Here is a 21,762-nt window from a genome sequence, read left to right as displayed (position 1 = left end):
TCTTGCCCTGAGTCGATTTCCTTCTGAAAGCTGTAGAAAATATCATTTATTTTCTAATGATGCATTTATAAAACCACACAGTGACTTCTGATCTTCTTTTTTCTCATTGTCCTCTCTTGGTTCAGACAGTCAGCAAATCCCCAGCATGTCTTCATGCCCAGCATCCTTGTTGGGGACCACTCCCCCTTTCTCGTGACCCCATGTTTTCTCTTTTCATTCCATGTTGGCACTGATTGCCTGCCTGTTTTGTCTTCATACCTACTCCCTGTTGCTACATATCTAATGGGGTGGATTGCCCTAGATTGGTCCTATTCAACACTTCTGTTGGTCTGAGATTGTAGTAGGTAGTAGTTAAAACCCTTCACCAATGGCATGGGGCCATGTTAAGGAGCTTTGTTAACTGACACGTGAATGCTCTTGTATGATTTTAACCCTCTGGTGAATAAACTGTGATTTTTATGCAAATGTAAAATCTGTTATTCATAAGCTGTATATAACCCTCAAAGCTGAACATAAAAAGCCCTTCCCTCCCTGCTTTCCTCTTTTGTTACCTTCCCTCTATCCTTCATGTTGTCTTCTTCCTTTCTCCCTGCTCCAGCCCTCTTTTTGTCTTTCTCTTTCTTCCTAGGCAACATAGAATGTGAACTTTGGATATTATATCGTGCATGAGTTCCTACAAATCGTCTTTTTAGTAGTTCCACATGGGCTTTTGCAGGAATATGTGTCCCTCACACGCTTGTAGTTGTATTAAAAATACAAATACTTCAAAATCCTGAGGCTTTTATAGGTAAATTGAGGCAATTTGAGACCAAACTCGTAAGTGAAATAAATCAAACTCACATTTGTAAATATCGTATTGTCTCCCTAGTGTTAAGAAAAAAATAGAAAGAGTAAATAAGATCCAAAATGTACAGCAAACATTGTGAAAATGGAAGAGAAAGAAAGTGCTCCAAAGGAAAGAACTGGGATAGAGGAAAGGAGAAAAGGAAGACGGGAAAATATTACATGTATTTAGGTATACATATGTGTGTGTGTGTGTGTGTGTGTGTGTGTGTGTGTGTGTGTGTGTGTGTATGTGTGTGTGTATGCATGATAGATCACTATACTACTAATCTGTTAGTTCATCCAAAAGAACAGTTTGTGTTTTCATTGTTTGATCATTTTTTTGTGTGCCTAAATCTTACAACCTGAACAACTACTTCTAAGATAACAATATATAATACATCAATTAGTGTTAAGTAGTGTTAATTAATTAGTGTTTTCTACTATTTTTTGAAATTCTGTATCATTTCTATCCTTTTTTCTGTTTTGCTTTTTAAAATAAAAAAAAAAATATTGAGTAGGCTACTTCCCAGTGGGTTCAAGAGTCTATAGTCATTCTCAGAGTTCTTCTCTGAAAAAGCTGTCATGTCTGCTTTGTATGTGTTCCTTCTTGGTTTACCCATGACTTTCTCTCACATTTTATTTCTGGTTGCCATGAGATGATCTCATATGTCGGATAGCACCCCCAATCAGGCCATTACCTAAGAGCTGGATTGATTCAGTTACCTGAAATTACTTCATGTGTCCTTTGAGGAAAGTTGTAAGCGGCATTCTCACTCCTCTGAGTGGCTGGTTATAAGCCACTGTCTTTTTGTACCCTTAAGGTTGTAAATCTCAGGCCACCCTGTTTCACTGCGCCCCTGCTTACCAACCAGTCTGCTATCTTTCAGAGGATTCCTTCATCAGTTCTGTGTCCCTCCCCCTAACAAACACAGGCCTCTTCCTCTCCACATCCTGCAAAGATCATGGATGCTCATTTTAATTTACTATGACACAATTCCAAATGCTTGCATGGTTTGCTGAGAGTCATCTGTCTTCAAGCCTGAAATATCAAATTCTGCCTGCCCTCAAAAGGACACTCAGTGTCAGGTTTTTAGTGTCATCCTTGTACCTGTGGTCTAGCATCATGGTGCAAATATCCATTTGCTTAGAGTAGAGGAGGTCATTAAGATGCGCAGAATTACAGTAGCTCAAAGCAGATAGAGTTTCACTTGTCTGTGACCTGTGTATAATTGAGTGTGTCCCTTGACAGCATCCAGACAGAAACCCAGCCTGAGAAACTGTTGTCCTCTGTGTCACCAGCAGGCCCCTTCAGGCAGAGTGGATTTTATTTCTCGGGCAGCCCCATCCTACCTGTTGTCTGTTGGTGGCCAACCACTCAATGCAGATTTCCACCCCTGGCTTGATATGTCCTTTCTCCACTGCTCCCCTAAATGGTTCCTTGCTTTTCCCCCCTGTGAGCACAGGGAGTCAAACAGCTCCCCTCTGCTATCTTAGCTGAGATCCTGGATGCATAGAACTCCCCTGGATGTCTCCCTATCTCACCCCTGACCCTCTCTCCCTCTCTTAGCCTTTCCTTAGCATTGTGTTCTGAGGTTCCATAGTTTCTTTTATTTCCCAAAGACAATATGGTGTTTCAGCTCCTTAGCTCCCTAATTCCTTAGAGGTGATTTTAAGGGGTTCTCTGGCGATCAGGTGAGGCTGTCCCGGTGGGAATCAAGCCACCATGGAATGCTGCGGTATAAAGTGACTTTAAATGTGGAAGTCATTGGGGCAGTGAGATGATAATGAACAGTAATTTAAGCTGAACACAGTAATTGCATCTTATCAATTTTGTAATAGGACGGTGACTCAGTTTGAAATATTCCCACTCTTGCAGTCTGCTCCACGTATGAAAGATGAAGAAGGGAAAATTGTGACTTAACACATTTTTTGTACAAGGTTTCATTATGTAGTCTGGTCTTGATTTTACTGTGTATCCCAGGCAGGCTTGAACTTGGGACCCCTCTGCCTCAGCCTCCAGGATGCTGGGGTTATAGGAGTGCTCAACTGTGTCCAGCTTGTGGTGTTGAATTTTGTGTATAAGTTTACCAGAGCTATAAAGTGCTCAAACACTTAATGAAATGTTATTCTAGGCGTATGGGTGAAGGTGTTTCCAGGCAAAATTAATATTTCAGTCCGCAGACTTATGTTATGTTACGTGCATATCCCTTCCATATGTGAGTGGGTCTTACCCCACTTTGAAGACTTGCAAAGAACAAAAGAATAGAGAAGGAGGAAGCTCATCTGGCCTGGTTATTTGAGCTGGAACATAGCTTTGAAATATTGGTTTGCTCACTCAGAATATAATATTGGCTGAACTTAGGTCTTGAGCCTGTCAGCTTATACCATCTCTCTCCTGCTTCTTCTCAGGGCTTAGGGTGTGGCTTTGAACTACATACAGGCTTTCCTGGTTCTCCAGCTTGCTGACTATATATCTTGGCATTTCTCAGCCTTCATGACTGCGTGAGCCGATTCCTTATGATAAATCTGTGTGTGTGTGTGTGTGTGTGTGTGTCTGTGTGTGTGTGTGTGGTGTGCATCAAAAATACAGTTGTGTTTAAATTACAAATTATTTCAGTAAGAGACATGTTGCCCTTACTCCCCTTCAGAATACTTCTCTTGCTCAGAACACACTTCTCCCACAGTCTTACCACTTTCTGAGGCAAATATGCAAGTCATCTTTAACGTCTTTAGTTCTCCTACTGTGGCCACCTTCATGTCCTGTATCCATGTAGAACATTTCTCTATCATCTTGTCTTTGGAGAAAAGCCAGGAATCATATGGTCCCAGAATAAAGTGGAGGTGGACGCACAGAATGGTTGTACAAGCCAGCCTTTCCATTTGGATTGCACTTGGTAGCAGCTACCATCATACTGTGAAAGACTTCCAGCCAAAAAAATAGCAAAAGAAACTTGCCCATAAACTCCAGAATGGATAAGAAAGATATGGTATTTCCAAGCAGTGGAAAACTACCTTGCTATAAAGTAGAATAATCACAAGGCTCCTGTAGGTAAATAGACACAGCTGGAGATCATGTTCATGGGCAAAGCAGTTTGAACTCATATGTATGAACCCTAGCATAAGAAACAGAAGGAGTTAATGGGATCCAAAAGCAAAATAGTTATTGTAAGAGTGATAGGGGAGGAGACATCTGGGAGGGAAAGGTGATAACTACTGTTAATTTCTTATTGTCTTGTCTTGAGCTCTTGCATTGTTTTCACAATTTTGTTAGGTTTGGCTTTGTTCTGTCTTGTTTTGTTAGATTTTACTCTATTTGATGGTAGGGGAAGCTATTTTGAATATAGTGGGATATATTATGGTAATCATGGTTTCCTATTATATTGCTTTGAAGGCTTATAATGCTTTCATTCTTTTGAATAGTTTTATACTATTTTGTTATGTTTGATATTATTGTGTGTGAATGTATGGTCAACTATTTTGAAGAAAATAAGACACATTATGGTAGCCACTGTTGATGTCCTGTTGTTTAATTGTGAAGTCCTGTGTTGCTTGCATTGTTCTGTTCTGATTTACTTTGCTCTGTCTTATTTTCTTTTGTTTTATTCTCTTTGAAATAAAAAAAAAACTTAAAAAAAGACTTCAGAACTGCTTCAGAACTGGCAAGAATGGTGGAATAAGTATATTTGAAGGAAGAGAGCATATTCTGAGGGAAACTAATGGCAGTGTGTCTTTTCTACTATAATAAAACCTCAAATACATATATGAATGACAAGAAAGAACACTGAGAGATTAACTATGGGATTGCAATGTCCAGAGTATTTTATCTGAGTATTGGCTGCCTTGATGCAAAAATTTTAGTTTATTGAACTCTAAATTAAGATTCCTCCATTTTCCATATTCAAATTATGCCTCAATAAGCTTGATTAAAGTTTGAAAATCACACAGCTAGTGAATGCCAGAGGCCCTATTCCAGCATATTACTGTGTCGTCTCAAAACTGCTCTTCTAACCTGCATCTTACGGTTTGTGTCTGAATGTCCCCTCAGAGCCTCATGTGGTCAGGGGGAGGGTGGGTAGCACTGAAGGGTGAATCCCAATGTGTGCCACTGAAAGTTTTTAATGTTCATGTTCTGTATTCCTATGTTTCTTCTGAATTGAAAATATTAGTCCTTAATTATCAGACCAGATGATTAATTTAGAGCTTAGTATTCTTGACAGCAATGTGTTTATTACTTTTCATGCAGTACGGGCATGGTATAACTAAATTGTACAGGTACCTGAAGTACCAGTGTTACTTTTTTGCTGATGAAACTGATGAACTGTGGCATAGGTGTCATGGGAAATCATTCAACAAGAATGATGTATATCTCTTCCTTCAGAGTATAATGACCTCCCGGGAGCTCTAAGCTTGATGGCAAAGTTACAAATTTGAGCTATTGCTTCTTGTTGTGTGTCTTTGTATAGATGGGAAGATAGATATAACATTTGTCTTATGTTCAGGGTTATTAGATGCAAAGTTCTTTTTGTTCCCAGATAAAATGCCAAGGATATTGCTGAGATTTATTTTCTCTTATTTTCTGTAATGGACAGCACATTGCTACTCATGCTTGGAGATGGCCCATTTTTCTAATGTTCCTGCTTACCTTTTCCTTCCAACTAATTTATTATCTTTGATACTTCCTTTTATTATAGCAGTATATCATATTCTAGGAGATTCTCAACAGTCATAATTATAAGTTACACATCAACAGAAGTCCTTAGACTCTGTGTGTTCTTTTCTAAACTTATAAGTCATTATATTTGCATGTATCACACATACTTGTGTGACAGGTCTGTGTTTCTTGTGTGCCAGTTGTATGGCTTTTGGGATTTTAAGTTGACTATGTGTGACCATGTGGAAATGGGAAAGTTCTAGCAATTTACAATATGCATAAGCTGAAGAGGCTTTTTAGTAGACTGTGTGACATGTTTTATTTTGTGTGGGTAGCATTTGGTGATTCCAGTATGATTCTAAGATGGGTATCCTTTGACTTTCAGGTCTTGTAGCAAGATTTGGTATAAACAGTGGAAACATTTCTGAGTCAATTTTTTGCAAGATAGGACCATGCTCTACTGGAGACTCAGAGACTGGAATTAGACCGGTCCAAAGACATAGTTTTCCAAGAGAAGATAATCTTCACTAAAGTAAGTCTCCTGATTCAGATTTTCCCCCAGTCCATTAAATTTCCTTCTTTAGAAAGGACAGAATGGAAACATAATGAAAATACCCCATACAAATAATAAAAAGCATCATTTCACTTGAATGCAGTTTGATGTTTCGAGAGGCTGTGGGTCAACACGTGCCTTGAAAATCAGAATGTCCAGGCTTGAGTCAGAAATGTCTAGCAGTGCCTGTGGGCAGGTAAGTGTCACCTTTGGCATTGGCATATTACAGAAATATAAAATGAAAGGTCAAAACATAAGTAGTATGTGATTCTTGAGATGATGCCTCTATTTCTTGGTTTTAAAAACCCCTCCTAGAGGTACATGATGTGTGCTCAGGATACACGTGATACCTGTGTACTCTATAATACCAGATTACCCATTAGTAATTAAAAGTGGGAAAATCTTCCACACTCTCCAAATACTGTTGACCTTTATCAAATAGCTAGATCAGTACAGTATATACTTGAAATAATACTCGGTCAGTGTAGCTGGAAGCTTGTTACAAGAATTCAGTGCTTTTGACTAAAGCAATAGGGCCATTTATCCAGCAGAAATCAGTGAAAGGTGTCAGATTTAGTTCCAAATGGTCAGAAACTGTGCTCCCAGAATTGTGCCATTGGTAACATGGTGACCAGAGTGACATAATTTTTTCCAGGAGCATGATTTGATTGCATAAGCACAATATGATCAGATTCAGGAAGCATTATGATAAGACCTCCATAAAATTAATCTGGTCCCATGGAGAACTGTACTCAGGTCTTTGGTGGCATTGATAAAAATGGATAATCTTTTGGATTTTTTTTCCTCTATGAAAGGATATGCCCTACGTAGGTTTCAGATTTCTTCAATCTTTCCTAGTGGAGATGTGATAGAAGATCGTTCACATCTGTGTGGTGAAATGGAAATTACTCACTGGCATGTGATTTCCAATGGCAAATTTCAATAATTTTAGAAATGAGTCCTAAACGTAGTTTAGCTTTGTGGTCAGTGGTGTTATCCCAAAATAGACAACCATTTCTAAATGAAAAATGCATCTTGTGGGTTGTGCCAATAAGGATAATTTATTTATGCAACAAGCAAAAAGACTATTTTTATGCTTTTGCAGCCCTTTTATTGGCCTGCTTTCCCCCCTCTTTTTTTAATTTCCGGTCTAAACTTCTTAAGAGTTGACAGTGGTGTGCATTTCAAAGTTCTTTGTGGTGGCTGTCCAGGAAGCTTGGCTAGTCTTCTTGTAAGTCCCTAGTTGATTCTACGATGTGAATTTCTTGGTTGTTTTGTTTGTTTTTTTGGCACAATTTTATAAAAATGGGGATTCAAGCTTAGTTTTAACTGTGCTTTTTAGCTTTGGAAATTTCTCTTCCAATCTTGATATTCTGAGGCGAAATTTAATGGATTGCATGTGTTCATAGTAGAAAAATAACCTATTTGTAATGTCTGACATCAGAGGAGCAGAAGTGGAAAAACAGTATCCTTTGCCTTTCTTTGCATTCCCTTAATGAAGAATATTTCTTAGGTTACAACTAGTCTGCCACAACTCAATCTCTGCCTCCTGTGAATCAGAGGTAGGGATATATATATATATATATATATATATATATATATATATATACAAAAATGTATCTCTATTTCATTTCCTTCCCTCCACTCCCCTCCAAAAATGTTTGTGCTCTATTGTGATACTCTGTGATGTACGTTTACTACAGGGTCTACCCTTAAAGATACTGAACCCTGGGATGGGTTGGTTTGCAACACCCTTGGTCAGATGATAAATTCAGTGTCTGTTATAGGATTTTTTAGCTCTTTACTTTTTAATTTTTTTTAATTTAAAGAGAATAAAATCAAAGAAAATAGAATGGAAAAAAGCCAATCAAAACAAACCAGTGTGACACAGAACTTCACAACAATACGAAATATGGTAACAATAGTTACCATAATGCCTCCTGCTGTCTTGCAAATAGCTGCAGGTACCTTCAGATGTACTAACAATCAAACAGAACAGAACCAAGAAAAACAAAACAATGAATGAGATACAGGACTTCAAAACAAACCAATAATAAATCCAAAATGGTTACCATGCTAGATTTTGCTATCTTTGAAATAGCTGCCCATGCTATTGGATAAAACAAAACAGAACAAAGCCCAACCCAACAAGACAATGAATATGATACAGGACTTCAAGACCATAGGGAATTAACAATGATAGCCCTTTCCTGATACCATCAAATGCTTATCTTCCAATCTAACTTTTGTTACAGGCAACATGGCTGACATTGAACACCCCTATCTGCCCCAGTGCTTTACAGGGAAAAATAAATGAATCAAATTTGAGAAGTTCCAGGTACTAAATTCTGGTGCTTGGTGACTGTTGAGACAGAGAGATGGATTGAAATTTTGGGTCTGCACTAAGAAATAATTAAGCCTGTGAGTGGGGCTGGGTTCATGGCTACCGCCCTTAGCATGACCCAGTGGCTTTCCTGGAGTTCCTTCTGGGTCTGCGTGTATGTGGGAGAGCATTAGAGTATGGCATGAATGTGTTTTATAAAAACTGTTAGCGCCAACCTGATATTGACTGGGGAATAAAACATGGATGACCCCATTGGGAGTTATTTTCAAGGTTATTCAGCTAAGGAAAGCATGGATTCACATTATTAGCAGCCATTCTGTAGTCAGTGGGTTAGGTGGGCTATAGGTTTGGATACTGGTTTAGCTCATTAAAAGGATGTTGATGACAGCAACCAAGTGTAGCATCCCCTGGGCACACATGGTGGATTTGCATGAAGGAATGAATTCAGAAGTTTTCTCTGTAAAGTGATCTTGTTTTCTCAATCAACATAAATAAGAGAAATAACTCAACTTGACCATCGCAAACCCAAACAGGGCAATTTTAGGGTTTGTGTCCGATTGTTCTCCAGCCATCTAATGTGCTCAGGGAAGCAAGAAAGTAGTTGGCAACTTTCTAAGGGCATGTGGCTTATTCTCAAAATGGAAACTGAGGAGAATGAAAGCATGGTAAAAGGAAAAGGGACAGACTAAAATGGAGGAAAAGGAGAATTTACATTTAGAAGAGAGGATGATTTTAGAGGATAAATTAAACATGCAAGCATAAACAATGCACCAACCAAGGTTACTGAAGCCAGGTACAGAGGAAATGGAGCTAGAAGACAGAAAGGACTTCCGAAAGCTGAAGAGAATTCTCTCTCACAGTGGTGCTACACCTAGGAGACCTCTTGGCAGCCGTCACGGCCACAGTTTTGAAGGGTGAGTGACTGCCCCACTGCAAACACACAGGAGTGCCTCTGCCTGCCATGCGGTTCCAGGAAACTTTAGAAGGTGTGGATTTAAGACTCTAAAGCAAGGTACAGGAAAAAAAAATGCATGAATGTGACTTAAATACTTATCACTGCCAAAGTTCAGAGATATTGTACTTCTGCAATAAAGATCACAGCAAAAGCGACATCACAATGAAGTAACCCATATGAAAATTTTTGATTTTTCAGTACATATAAATGTTACATTTTTTTTAATTGGTATTGGGAATCGAACTCACGACCACATGCTTGCAAGGCAGGCACTTATGCCACTGAGCTAAATCCCTAGCCCCCTCAAATGTTACATTTATGCTGCACCATAGTCCATTAGTCATGCAATATTATTATGTCTCAAAAATATACATGCATTAATTTAAAATGTGTTTGGTTGGTTAAAAAATGCTAAAGACCTTCTGAGGTATCGGAAAAATGGTGTCTAAGACTTGCTCCACAAAGGATTGAAAGAAACGTTCAATTTTTTTTTTTATTTAAAGAGAAAAAAAAGCAAAACAAAACAAAGCAATAAAAGTGTACAAGTAATACAGAATTTCAAGAAAAAAATATACAGTAAGAAATCACTAGTTAATAGGCTACATATTGTCATCTTAGAAACAGTTGTCCAAATTACAAAATTAAAGCATACAAAGTGGACATTCATACAGTGAGATTGCAGACAGTTCTGTTCAATGATCCAACAAAAACTCAGTAATATGGTTTTCTATCCTACATACTTAAATATACATGCAGATATATCCTTCAGATCACTTTCTTTTCCTCTCTTTTTTTACAATAACTATTATACGTTTTGGGTTTTATTACTACCACAGTTCTTATAACTTTTTTTTTGAAGAGAAAAAAATGTGACAAAGCACAACAGAGTCAGTTAGAACAGAAGAATGGACTTAGTGCATGATGCAAAAACAGAATACCAGGTGATCAACAATGGTTACCATTATGCCTCTTGCTATCTTAAAAAGATTTGCCTATATTATCAGGTATAATAAAATTGAATACAACAGTACAGGACAAGACCAATAAAACCTACATTGTGACCTTACAGGACTTCAAAAGAAGATAATAGTCAAACCATAATGGGCATCACAGTAAATCTTATTGTCTTCAAAGTGGTTACCTATACCCTCAAACTTGGTACTATCAAACAAAACAGAATAGAGCAAAATCAGTCAGAACAAGATGAGAGCAATACAAGGGTTCAAGTCAGGTTAATAGGAAAACAAAACAAAAAGTTACTATAATATATCCTGCTATTTTTTTAATTTAGTTTTCCCTTAATTAAAAAAAAAGATAAGAAAAAATAAATTAATTTTTAAAAACAAGAAGAAAAAAAAGGGGGAGATTGAGATAAAAGAGGACATAGCAACAGAACAACACAGGTCAGAACCGAACAATTTAAGCATCATAGTGTTTCACCACCAGATAACCTGACATAATAGTAGTTACCATAGTGCCTCTTTCCTTGAAATACTTGAGTATAACTTCGTATACTGTAGCGTCAAACATATCAAGACAGTGTGAAACCATTCAGGAGAATAAAAGTATTACAGGGTATTTAGAACCAGCTAACAGAAAATGAACAACAGGTTCTATATTATCTCTTTGCCTATAAAGAATTTTGTTTATACTATTGCATATAGTAAAATATAATAAGATACAACATGTTAAAACCAATGGAAACAGACAAACAACAGTTTGATGGGACTTCAAAACAAGATGATAAGGAGCTGGAGATTTAGCTCAGCGGCATAAGCACCTGCCTTGCAAGCAGGCAGTCGTGAGTTCGATCACCAGTACTGATAAAAAGGAAAAAGACAAAAAAAAAAGAAAAAAAAAAAAAAAGAAAACAGGATGATATTAAATCAGCACTAGCTACTATGATGTCCTGTTTTCTTCAAAATAGCTATTCGTACTATCACAGACAATAAAATCGGACAAACCAGATTGAAACCATTCCAATTAATGAGTTGAAGAGATTATATGGCTTCAAACCAATATGATTGAGAATCATGATTACAACATACTTTTATGTATTCTTATCATTTCTTACACTAGGGAAACTATTCGGTATTTATACATGTGAGTTTGATTTATTTCACTTATGAGTATGGTCTCAAGCTGCGTCCATTTATTTTTAAATATCTCAATGTGATCATTCTTTATAGCTGAGTAGTACTCCATTGTATAAAAACACCACAACTTTTTTATCCATTCCTCAGTTGATGGACACTTAGGTTGTTTCCAAGATCTGGCTATTACAAATTGTGCTGCTATAAACATGGGTGCACATATATCAGTGTGGTATGATGCTTTCACTTCTTCTGGGAATATGCGTAGAAGTGGAATAGCTGGGTCAAATGGGGCTTCCAGTCCCAGCTTTCTGAAAAATCTCCAGACTGACCTCCACAATGGTTTGACCAGTCTACACTCCCACCAACAGTGCAGGTGAGTTCCTTTTTCCCCACAGCCTCTCCAGCATTTGTTGTTGGTGGTTTTCTTGATCTTGGCCATTCTTTCAGGAGTGAGATGAAATCTCAGTGTGGTTTTAATTTGCATTTCTCTAATGAGTAATGATGATGAACATTTTTTCATGTATTGGTTTACCGAGAAACGTTCAATTTTAAAAAAAAAAAAAAGGAATATCCATAAAATGCAGTAAAAGTATACAGTGCAAGAAGTGAGATGTGGCTGTGTAATACTTAATTATAGCATATAAACATATTTTCAGTATAATCAATGAAACGTGGGTGTAACCCAGGGCTCAGTTAGATGTTAGAGTGGTGGGGGAGTATGTCTTTTTTATTTTATTTTATTTTTTTTATTTTGGGGAGAATATTTCCTAAGTGGAATTACCCAACTGAAGAAAGCGAAGAAGAACCAGGCTTGTGTGAGAACTGTAAGCACTTTGAAAATGTTGATATTATAAATATCATAACACGGAATCTAGAAAACTCAAAACTGAAGTCCAAGATGACTTAGAAAAATGGAGACTGAATCAGTAAGCAACGGAAAATAAACCTCCAGTTCAGGAGTTAGTACTGATCTATGTAAAAGTATCCAGTTTCTAGCTAGATACATGGAGCTGTAAGCTCTTCCTGCGAGAATGTAGGAAGCGCATACTGTGAAGTCTTATCCCCAGAACATGGAGGAAAATCAAGCCAGCAGAGTTCCAGCTCATCCTTTGGAAAATTCAAAAGCTTGCAACAAGGACTTGTGGTAGGCACAAGAGAGAGCCTGCAATTGGTCACAAAACATTGGCAAAGTAGCTGCAAAACTGGGTTTCTAGCCAGAATTCTGCTCTGGGAGTCCCTCCCTTACACAGAGGAAAATGTTGGAATCCACATTTGGGTGGTCTGAATTTATAAAATCTCTGAGGTCCATCATAAGAAAGTGTTTCACTGTACACAGTGAGGTAAGAAAATGAAGTTATGTAGGTTGAAAGAAATCACAACGAAATACAAAGTTTTGAAATCTGACACATACCAGAATCATCCCCAATTCCTTGAAAAGGGACCATGATGATTTTCTTTACCTTTATTCTTTCTTCTCCCCTTCTTCTTCTTCCCCTCTTCCTTCTTCCTCTTTCCTTTTCTCTTTCTCTCCCTCTGCCCCTTTCTCTTTCTGTTTTTCCTTGTTTCTCTCGCTTTTTTTGAGCTCCCCCTCTTTTCTTCCCCCTCTTCCTCTTTTGCCTTCTTTTCTTTTTCTCACTTCTGCCTCTTCCTCTGCCTCTTTTTCTGCTTCTTCCTCTTTGTCTTCATCCTCTTTCCTTTCTTCTTCTCCAAGAGATTGAGTCCAGGACCTTCCGCATGCTAAGAAATCTACCACGGAGCCTGATCACCAGCTTCTCATCCAGTTACTGCTAAATATCGCTCTAAAATGTTTTACATATTTTGCTTTTCTTCCCTATGACAAAATGACATTTTGCAATACTATTGTCTATATAGAGAATTGAAAAAAATTATTGTTCTTGTATGATTAGTTATGTTTTAAAAATTATTGCTAGCTTGAATTTGTCTCTTTTATCTTCAAAAGTCATTATCAGTGAAGGTATGTAAATTTCAGGGGTTCAGCCAGATTTAGGAAAACAGAGAGTAAATTCCTCTTGTCTGTATGCTTTGATATGATGGCTGGGAGACATTTTGGTAGACTACCTTCAGTTTCTGTCCGCTTCCATGCTTGTTTCAACTGTGCATACTTTCTGAAACATACTTGCTGAGAATTTTAGATCATTTTCATATGGCAGCAGTGTTGTTGGTGTGGCATCTTTCTGTCCCATCTCCAAATGAGTAGAATGGGTGTGAGGGACTTGCTAGTAGCTACTCCTACACTAGAATGTTGCACTGGGTGGAATAAAGTCTCCCACACAAAGATATTCACTTATCCTAATCCTCAGGACAAACAAACACATTAATTTACTCAGCAAAAGGGACTTTGCAGATGTGATCGAGAATTCTGGGATATTGAGGTAAGTCTAGATTTTCCAGATACACCTTATATAATCACAAGAGTCTTATAAAGGATCAGTGTCAGACAAGGAGCTGTGAGGAGGAAAGCAAGCGGGGGCTGGAACCTTGAGGACCATAAGCCTGGATCTCAAAATGATGGCCAAGACAGGAAGCAAATACATCCGTGAATCCCCAATAAGGACGGTAGACCAGATGACCTATTTTGAATTTCTGCCATCTAGAGCTGCAAGGAAATAAATCTTATTCGGTGTCATAACATTCTTTAGTAATTTGTGACAGCAGTAATATGTCACTAATGTAGCAGCTCCTTAAGTCTAGAAACTATTGCCCAGATCCAAGAGAGATGTTGCCATAAACTGAGATTAAACACTACTCTAAATCATGTCTCCAGTAGCATAGCCTCCAGAGTGCATGTGGATTGCTCATCTCTACTCGGTGGGAAGGGTAACGTGGTGGGGAGAATGGTGGCAAAGACAAAGTGAGGTCTTCACTGGTTGTAGTGAAAACAAATAACTACTCCAGGAACAAAGGACCAGGTTGAACTGAGTGAATCATTGGTGCCCAAGGCTAAGATTAGCGTGGCATCTGAAGTCATTTGTTCTGGACTAGAGTGGTTCCTGTCCATATTTAACATGTTCATATTTTGATTACTAGGAAGCTTTTGGCATCAATTTATATATTTTAAATAATACATTAATATATCATTTATCCAGATTGTACTTGGCACTCCCTTAAGGTTGATGGTAGGAGAGAAGTCAGCAACTCTAGATTTATTAGCTTCAAGCAAATCTGCTTCTACACCAGTTGCATGAAGAGGAACAGAGAAGAATTTCTTGGTTAATGGGCAGCTTCTTAGTCTAAGCATAATGAGAGATATGACAGCAGGGAAAGTGAGGGACAAAAAAATTGAAGGGACTAAACAGATGAGGAACCCTAGACATGGTCCTCCTGGGAAGACAGCCTCATGATTCCAGAAATTTTGCACGCACAGAGTAAAACAGAAGTGCACAGAGGGGAGAGACATTGGAAGGCAAGCATCTAGAAACTGGCTTTTGGCATCTCCGTCAATCTGCAAGTATTTTGTTTGTTCGTTTGCTTCTTGGTACCAGGGATCAAACTCACAACCTAGCACTTGCTAGGCAAGCACTTATGCTACTGAGCTAAATGCCCAGCCAGTCTATGGGTTGTAGAGAGTTCATATCTCAAATCTGCACCATTGTTGAGAGGAAAGGCACATTTTTGAGATTTTTAACTGAGGTTAGAAATCTGATGAATGTGTTACCTGCATGCAAATGCAGATTGCTCAGTGTCATTCAGCATACTCATATACTGCACAGGTGGCTGATCATTATGGCCCATATGAAACTCTTAACAGGGACCTGTGTGGGTGAACTGAGCCATTCTGGTAATGTGCTCCACGCGTGCCTGTGAGACTGAAGCCACAGTGACTGGGTCCTTCTTCTTCCTCCTCCCTGGCATCTCATTGTCTCTGCTCTGATGATTAGAGCCCTAAATGAGGTGTGGAAAGCTACAGTGCATGTCTAAATTTTAAAGATATGTGTTATAGTAAAAGATGTGTTGTCATTAAACTCCCCTTGACGTCCTCTCCTTTGCATGAAACACATTCATCCCGTCATTCTTTTTTCATGACATTCATCCTGTCATTCTTTTTTAAAAATTTTATTTTGAAGTTAGTAAAATACAATAGAACAAGACAGAATAAAGCCACCTGAGACAGTGTAGTGAAATTGGTACAGAACTTCACAGTAGGTTACTAGGATAACAGTAATAGGTATCACAGTGTATCTCATTATATTCTCAATAGTTGTTCTTTCAATCACATATATGAAAATAAAATGAAATACAGAACATTATAGAACTTAATCAAAACAGAATATTGAATAGAACAGTACCATTAATCAGAATAAAGCAAACCAGTAATAAAAATATTTGCCTTCAAAGAGATGGTAGAAGGAAATCCCCATTTGCTATGGTCAACCTCCCAAGAGATGCTCAGATCTCTGGTTCCCATTTGCTAATGGGGAGCAGGAGAAAGGAGTTAGGGAAAGTGGGATGACTGACTCTCAGCCTGTGCACTTCTAGGCTTACTCTTAGCAGGGAGGCAAGCTGGTTGCTTGGTTTACTGGTGTCCTAAGTTCCAAAATGGCAGGGATCACAGGAGACACTGATGGTTCTTCCCAGGGGCGGGCCGCAGCCTGCCACATCACAGCCGCTTACCAGGGAGGGGAGCTGCTTGCTTGGCTTCCCAGAGTCCTAAGTTTCAATGTGGCGTGGATCTCAGGAGATGCTGCTGATTCTCCCCCTGGAGGGGCCACAGCCTGCCACACCACAGCCGCTTACCAGGGAGGGGAGTTGCTGCTTGGTTTCCCAGTGTCCTAAGTTCCAACATGGCATGGATCTCAGGAGACACTGGTGGTTCTCCCCATGGCGGGGCCACAGCCTGCCACACCACAGCCACTTACCAGGGAGGCGAGCTGCTTGCTTGGTTTACCAGTGTCCTAAATTCCAACATGGCGTGGATCTCAGGAGACACTGGTGGTTCTTCCCCAGGGGCAGCCACAGCCCATTCCATCATTCTTGACATTTTCTAAAGTGGTTCCGGAAGTGCTCTTTCCTGAGTTTCTTCAGTTGTGCTGTCCTGATGGCTGCCTCAATGTCCTGAATCAAATGAAAATATTTGCCTTTCAATACAATACACTTATCCCATCATTCTTGCCACTTACTGAAGCAGTCATGGAAGTCCTTTTAATTTCAGACAGGGATATCTTAAAAATAACCAGGAACTCTTTCATTGGATATGCCCTGATTTGATGCAAAAGTGTTTTTAGTTCACTCCTGAGTTTCTCTTGGTTCTTTCTTTGACTTGGTCTGCTCAAGGTATAGACTCTAAATTTTGGTTTAAAAAAGATCAAAGTTTGCAATTAATACTCATATAGATATAATTAACAGTGAAATGATGAAACATCTAACTTTTTATTCATTTTCTAGGTATATGGGACTTGTGCTGAGAAATCCACCCACACTAGACCAGTGATTAGGTGCACAGCACATTAGCACTGTGCTAATTTTTAAAATTGAAACAGCATTGCATTTTTTGATCATACCCTTTTCATATCTGATGAGCAGTCTCCCAGTCCTGCAGCCTGAAACTGAGGGATGCCTGTTGAGTAGGCTTAAGAGTTGGATTGTTTGGTGATTTCCCATACTGGATGCCACCTGGTAGCTTTTCTTCCCCGTAGATGGGGCAGGCAGACACATTCATCTAGGGATCAGGTATGGAAATCTTATTTGGAGGCTGGCCTATGAAGAATTCTGTTTGTTCTCTATATAATCCACATCATACAGCCGAACTTTTGCCATGCACAAATTCCCTATTTTCATTTCCAGTTGCCGGGCATCTCCAGCTATTTCTTTTCCCTGATGATTTCCAATCATAACTAGAAGAAACCCCTGAAACCCCCTACATAGAGAAGGACTAACAAACCTTTGTTGACTATATTAACACCTTCATTTTTGTAAATGACTTTACTTTTATGTATTCCGAGAGTTTCAAGAAAGTGAGAGTCAGTTAAGTACAACTACCATCAGGGAGAAGAATGTATTTACTCACCTTCAATGTATTTCACATTTAAATTCAATTAGCTCTATTTTTTGATAAATACAATCAAACCACTTACTAATTTGAATTTGATCTTCTTTAAATCCAAAGCAAAAATTAATATCTGAGTTTACAAAGAAAGAGAATGAAAACCATTGTAAAAATCATAATTTTTTTCCAGGCACATTTTTTTATCTGGGTGCAGACTCACAACCAATAGTGATTCAAGTAGACAGGTTGAAATGGATTGGTTTGGTCACATGTGTAAATGCCAGATTGTCTCCTTAGTGTAAAAAACTAAAAGAGCAAATACAATCCAAAATGTACAATAAATATTGTGCAAGTATAGGCAGCTGTTCAAAGGAGAAAAGTAACTGGGTTAGGGGAAAGGAGGAAAGAAGGAAGGGAAAAGGAAAAATTACATAAATTTGTGTGGGGGGGTGTATGTGTGTGTGTGTATAATAACTAAGATTATATTAGTTTTCTTGGAAAAGAACTTATATTAACTCTAATACACATGGTAGTTCTTGGAAAAGAATGATTAATGCTCATATGATCAGATCAATTTTGCATGTGCACATCTAGCAATCTAAGCAATCTTTTTGAAGATAGTAATATACAATATTTCAACCATTTTAAATTCTTATCATTTTATTTTGAAAACCTAAACTCTTATTGTTTTGGGTTTGTTGTTGTTGTTTGTGTATTTTGTTTCTTGTCATTCTTTTCTGTGTATTTGTTCCTCTTAAATAAATTTTAAAAATGGAATGGATGGGTTTGGGTTTCGGTTCTGGAATTTCCAGACTTAAAGAAATGTGCTTGTTAAGCAGCCTACATGCTAAGTGGTGAGGGTATCAGTTATGTTGAAATCCAGAGATCTTTTCTCACTGTCCCGTTTGATCTGTGTAATGAATCTCCATTCCACATGCCTAGGTCAATAGTTTTAACCTGGCATCTGAAACTATCATTTGAACTTGAGACGCCAGTGTTTTTCATCCATGTGCCACAGCTTTATATCCCAAACCTCATTTCAATGGGAATTCCTCCCCGCTTTCAGAGAGAGTCCTCTTACTCTTTGGAAGGATCTGTGCCATCCTCTCTTGATTCTTAGTTTAACAGTCTTAAGGATTTTAGAATCTTAAAATGCCTTTTTCGTTAAAACATTCAGAAAATTTAAATAGGTCTAAATGATATCACTATTTAAAAAACAGTACAACTAAGATACAACATTCTGTATGAATCTTCCATGCTTTTCCCTGAGATGTTGGTAAAGAGTGACAAGATTTTCATTCTAATTTAGTTCCGTTTTTATTCCATTCCTCTAGCCAAGATTTACAGCTTGTACTTTGAGAAAGATATTAAAGAAATGTAAGAATGAAAATGGAGTTGCTTCTGTCAACCCCAGGAAAGGAAGAATGCAGAAAGAAAGTGGGAAGAGAGCAAAGGGTCACTGTGATGAATCACAATAACTGGATTGTTGTTTCAAAATATCTGAAGTGCTCCTCATGTTTGTCATTAAAACAAGTTTCCGTGCTAACTAGATGTGATGTTGTACATGGGCAATCCTGGTACTTAGGGAGGCTGAGGCAGATAGTTTGCAAGTTTGAGCCCAGAGTGGGTAATTTAGTGCCTTAGTGATATACCATCTCAACAAAAAAGAAAAGTTAAGAGAGGACTGGGAGAGTAGCCCAGTACAAAGACCTTGGGTTTACTCCTGTGTAACAGACAGACTGACAGATAAACAGAAAGAGACAAATTTCTCTTTCTCAATCTCTTTAAATACACCCATAGTTTACTCTAACATATGTATTCCCACTACCATACTCTACTATCCCCAAATAAATATGGTTTGTTTGTTTGTTTGTTTTGTCAAATTTTTCTCTTTCTCTGCTTTGGGTGTTTTGTTTTGCTTTCTATTCAAGTTGACATGGCCCAAATGGTTAGCACTGCACCCTGTCATATACAGGCATATGTCACCTCAAGTCTGCTAAAATTCTCACGAGATTCCTTCTTAGTACTGCTCAGAAATTCCACTGCCACCCTCTCCTGGGGGATTTCAGAGTTTCAGGGAAACAGACAGTAAATTCATTTCCATTGCCATATTTTTTCAAGACACAAGACAAAGGCCATAGAGAGCTGGGTATTCCCTGACCATGACAATGGGCTTGGCAGAATGAATCAGTTGTGTACTATATACCTAGTAGGATCCATGGGTAACGTGGCTCCCAGGTCTGCCATCAAGTGGAGACATGTTTCTTAATTGTTTCTTTGAAGTCTCCTGCCTGGAGTGTTCAGAGCTTTTCCCTCTGTCTAGGTAATTCACAGGAAGTCATGCCTCACTGATACAGGGCAGCGAAACTCTCAGCCTCCTATATGTCTGGTATGAGTTCATGTATTCTAAAATCGAAGAACAAATTTTAGGAACCACAGAGGTTAAGGGCAGAATATGTTTATTGAGAGAAAGAAAGCTTCTGTCTGAGAGACAGAAGGGGTTCTGAGTATATTGCCAAAGATCCTGTCTTTTCTAGGATTTTGTATAGAGCAAAACCACAAGATGAGACAGGTCTAAGATAGGAGAACCTGAGAACTCTAAAGATGGGCATGAGGTGGGACAGAACTATGGTCAATTAGTAACATTGATTACTCAGGTAAAATCCATTAAATCTGGGACAAATGGGGAAGTGAATCACAAAGCAAGCAGTGAGGCACTCAGCAGTGACTCTTCCTATAGGGGGTTGGGATGGTGACTCCTGGCTTCCTCAGGGTGATAGAGACCTATTTAGAATATCAATCCTTAGGATGTGGGTGTATTTGCTTGATCTTCTGTCTTGAGGTCTGGCTGGCAGCAGGAGGTGTCTGTCTCTTCCAAGGCTGCAAGATATCTGAACTTCTCAACCTGCTCCTTCAAGGATCTAGCCCTGTGTGACTGCCTAGAACACTTCTATCTCACTCAGCTGCAGGTGACATCACTTCTTATCGTGAAATGCAGCATGTCCCAGAGAAAAACTGGAGTTGTAACATTCTTCAGGATGAGAGAGAGCTGTTGCTGCGACTACTTTTACTAGCTCACTTTACTGCTGAGAAAGTGGAAGCAACGAATGTCTCTCCCCTCTGTGTGTAACTCCCTTCCCTATAGATTTGGGGTTATTCTTTGCTATATTTGGGGATTGGCTATAACATGGAAGCCATGATTTTCAGGAAGTTTTCAAAGTGCAAAACAGCACCTTTTAAATAAACTGATGCAGTCTCCAATGTCATGATTGCCACTAAGCCCTATGTGCTGCTACTGTGTCCAATCATTTTCTTTCTGGATGGAACCTGCCCTCATCCAGCGGTTGAAGAGCCCTGATGGACAGTTATCTCAAACACAGTGAAATGCCCTGGGAGCTCAGCCCACCTTATCCAGAAAATCCAAGCCACTACCAGAAGAACCAAGCCATCCACAAGAGCAAGCCACTGACTGCCCACTGTAGTACTTCACATTCTGACATCTCTTGGTAACCACCGAAATCCTATAGACTTTGCTCCTGGTCTCTGCAGCCTCCAAGTGTTGGGTTGGGTTGGGTTGGGTTGAAAGGTGCCAGTAGTGGGCTTTGAAAATGGAAGTGAGCTTGCATGAACTTCAATGGGCTCTTCCAGTGGGCCTGGGCTCCCTCAATTCTGCAGGGTTGGAGCTGTGGTTTTGAGGTTGCGGCAGCTCCCCCAGAGCCTCCCTGGTGGGTCATCGCCAGCTCTCAGTTGGAATCATTTTTTCCTTTCTTCTTTCTTAGGGGTGGCAAGAGTATTCTGCAGTTGTTCATTTCTGGGAATCCTCAGCTTCATCTTACAGACTCTTTCCACTTTTATAAATCATTCACTTAAATTCTTCCTGTACGAATTCTTAGAGCTATAATATCTTCCTAGTGGACTCTGGCAGACATTGAAAGATATATCTTACTCAAGAGTCCCTCATATATCGTATCTATGCCTTTCTTAGTTCTTCCTCTACCTGGACCCCGGGCAGATGATACATAGCCACCAGGGAATCCGCTTTCTAAGGGACATTTGGGAAATCACATGATATTAATTTCTTTCATTAGGGCAAAATAAATCCTAAAATTCTTTTCTGAGAAAGTTCCCTAAACCAGGGGTGAAGATAAATAAGAATTATATTCACATCAGCAACAAAGAATTTCCCTGGGCTGTGTCATACAAAGACACTCATTTGAAAAGTTTGTCAGTTTTATTGACCATTCTTTGCAAAGCATCGTTGAGTTATATTCAGATAGGAGATGCTCTAGGGCACTCAAAGAACGTTTGTGGTAATCTAGGGTCAGAACCATGCC

The 21,762-nt window shown here is 38.9% G+C and overlaps 1 long non-coding RNA gene across 14 annotated transcripts in view; it reads left to right on the top strand.

Annotated features, from left to right (window-relative positions):
* LOC106025929 (uncharacterized) overlaps nt 1–21,762 on the top strand; it is a 228,737-nt gene that overhangs the window by 153,811 nt on the left and 53,164 nt on the right. For 10 of the 14 annotated variants that reach the window (XR_010045440.1, XR_010045436.1, XR_010045439.1 and 7 more), the window contains one exon: nt 5,862–6,008. The exons of 3 other annotated variants lie outside the window; for them this stretch is intronic. This is a non-coding gene — a long non-coding RNA (uncharacterized LOC106025929). Of the gene's footprint in view, nt 1–5,861; nt 6,009–6,132; nt 6,226–21,762 lie in introns of all 14 variants that reach the window. One more of the 14 variants, XR_010045445.1, reaches the window with a different exon arrangement.

The sequence above is a fragment of the Cavia porcellus genome, unplaced genomic scaffold (genome assembly GCF_034190915.1).
Source record: "Cavia porcellus strain 051 isolate PalLab524CR breed Dunkin Hartley unplaced genomic scaffold, mCavPor4.1 scaffold_33, whole genome shotgun sequence".
Taxonomy (NCBI): Eukaryota; Metazoa; Chordata; class Mammalia; order Rodentia; family Caviidae; genus Cavia; species Cavia porcellus.
Note: the sequence above shows the minus strand (reverse complement) of the source record. Positions and strands in the feature narration are given on the sequence as shown.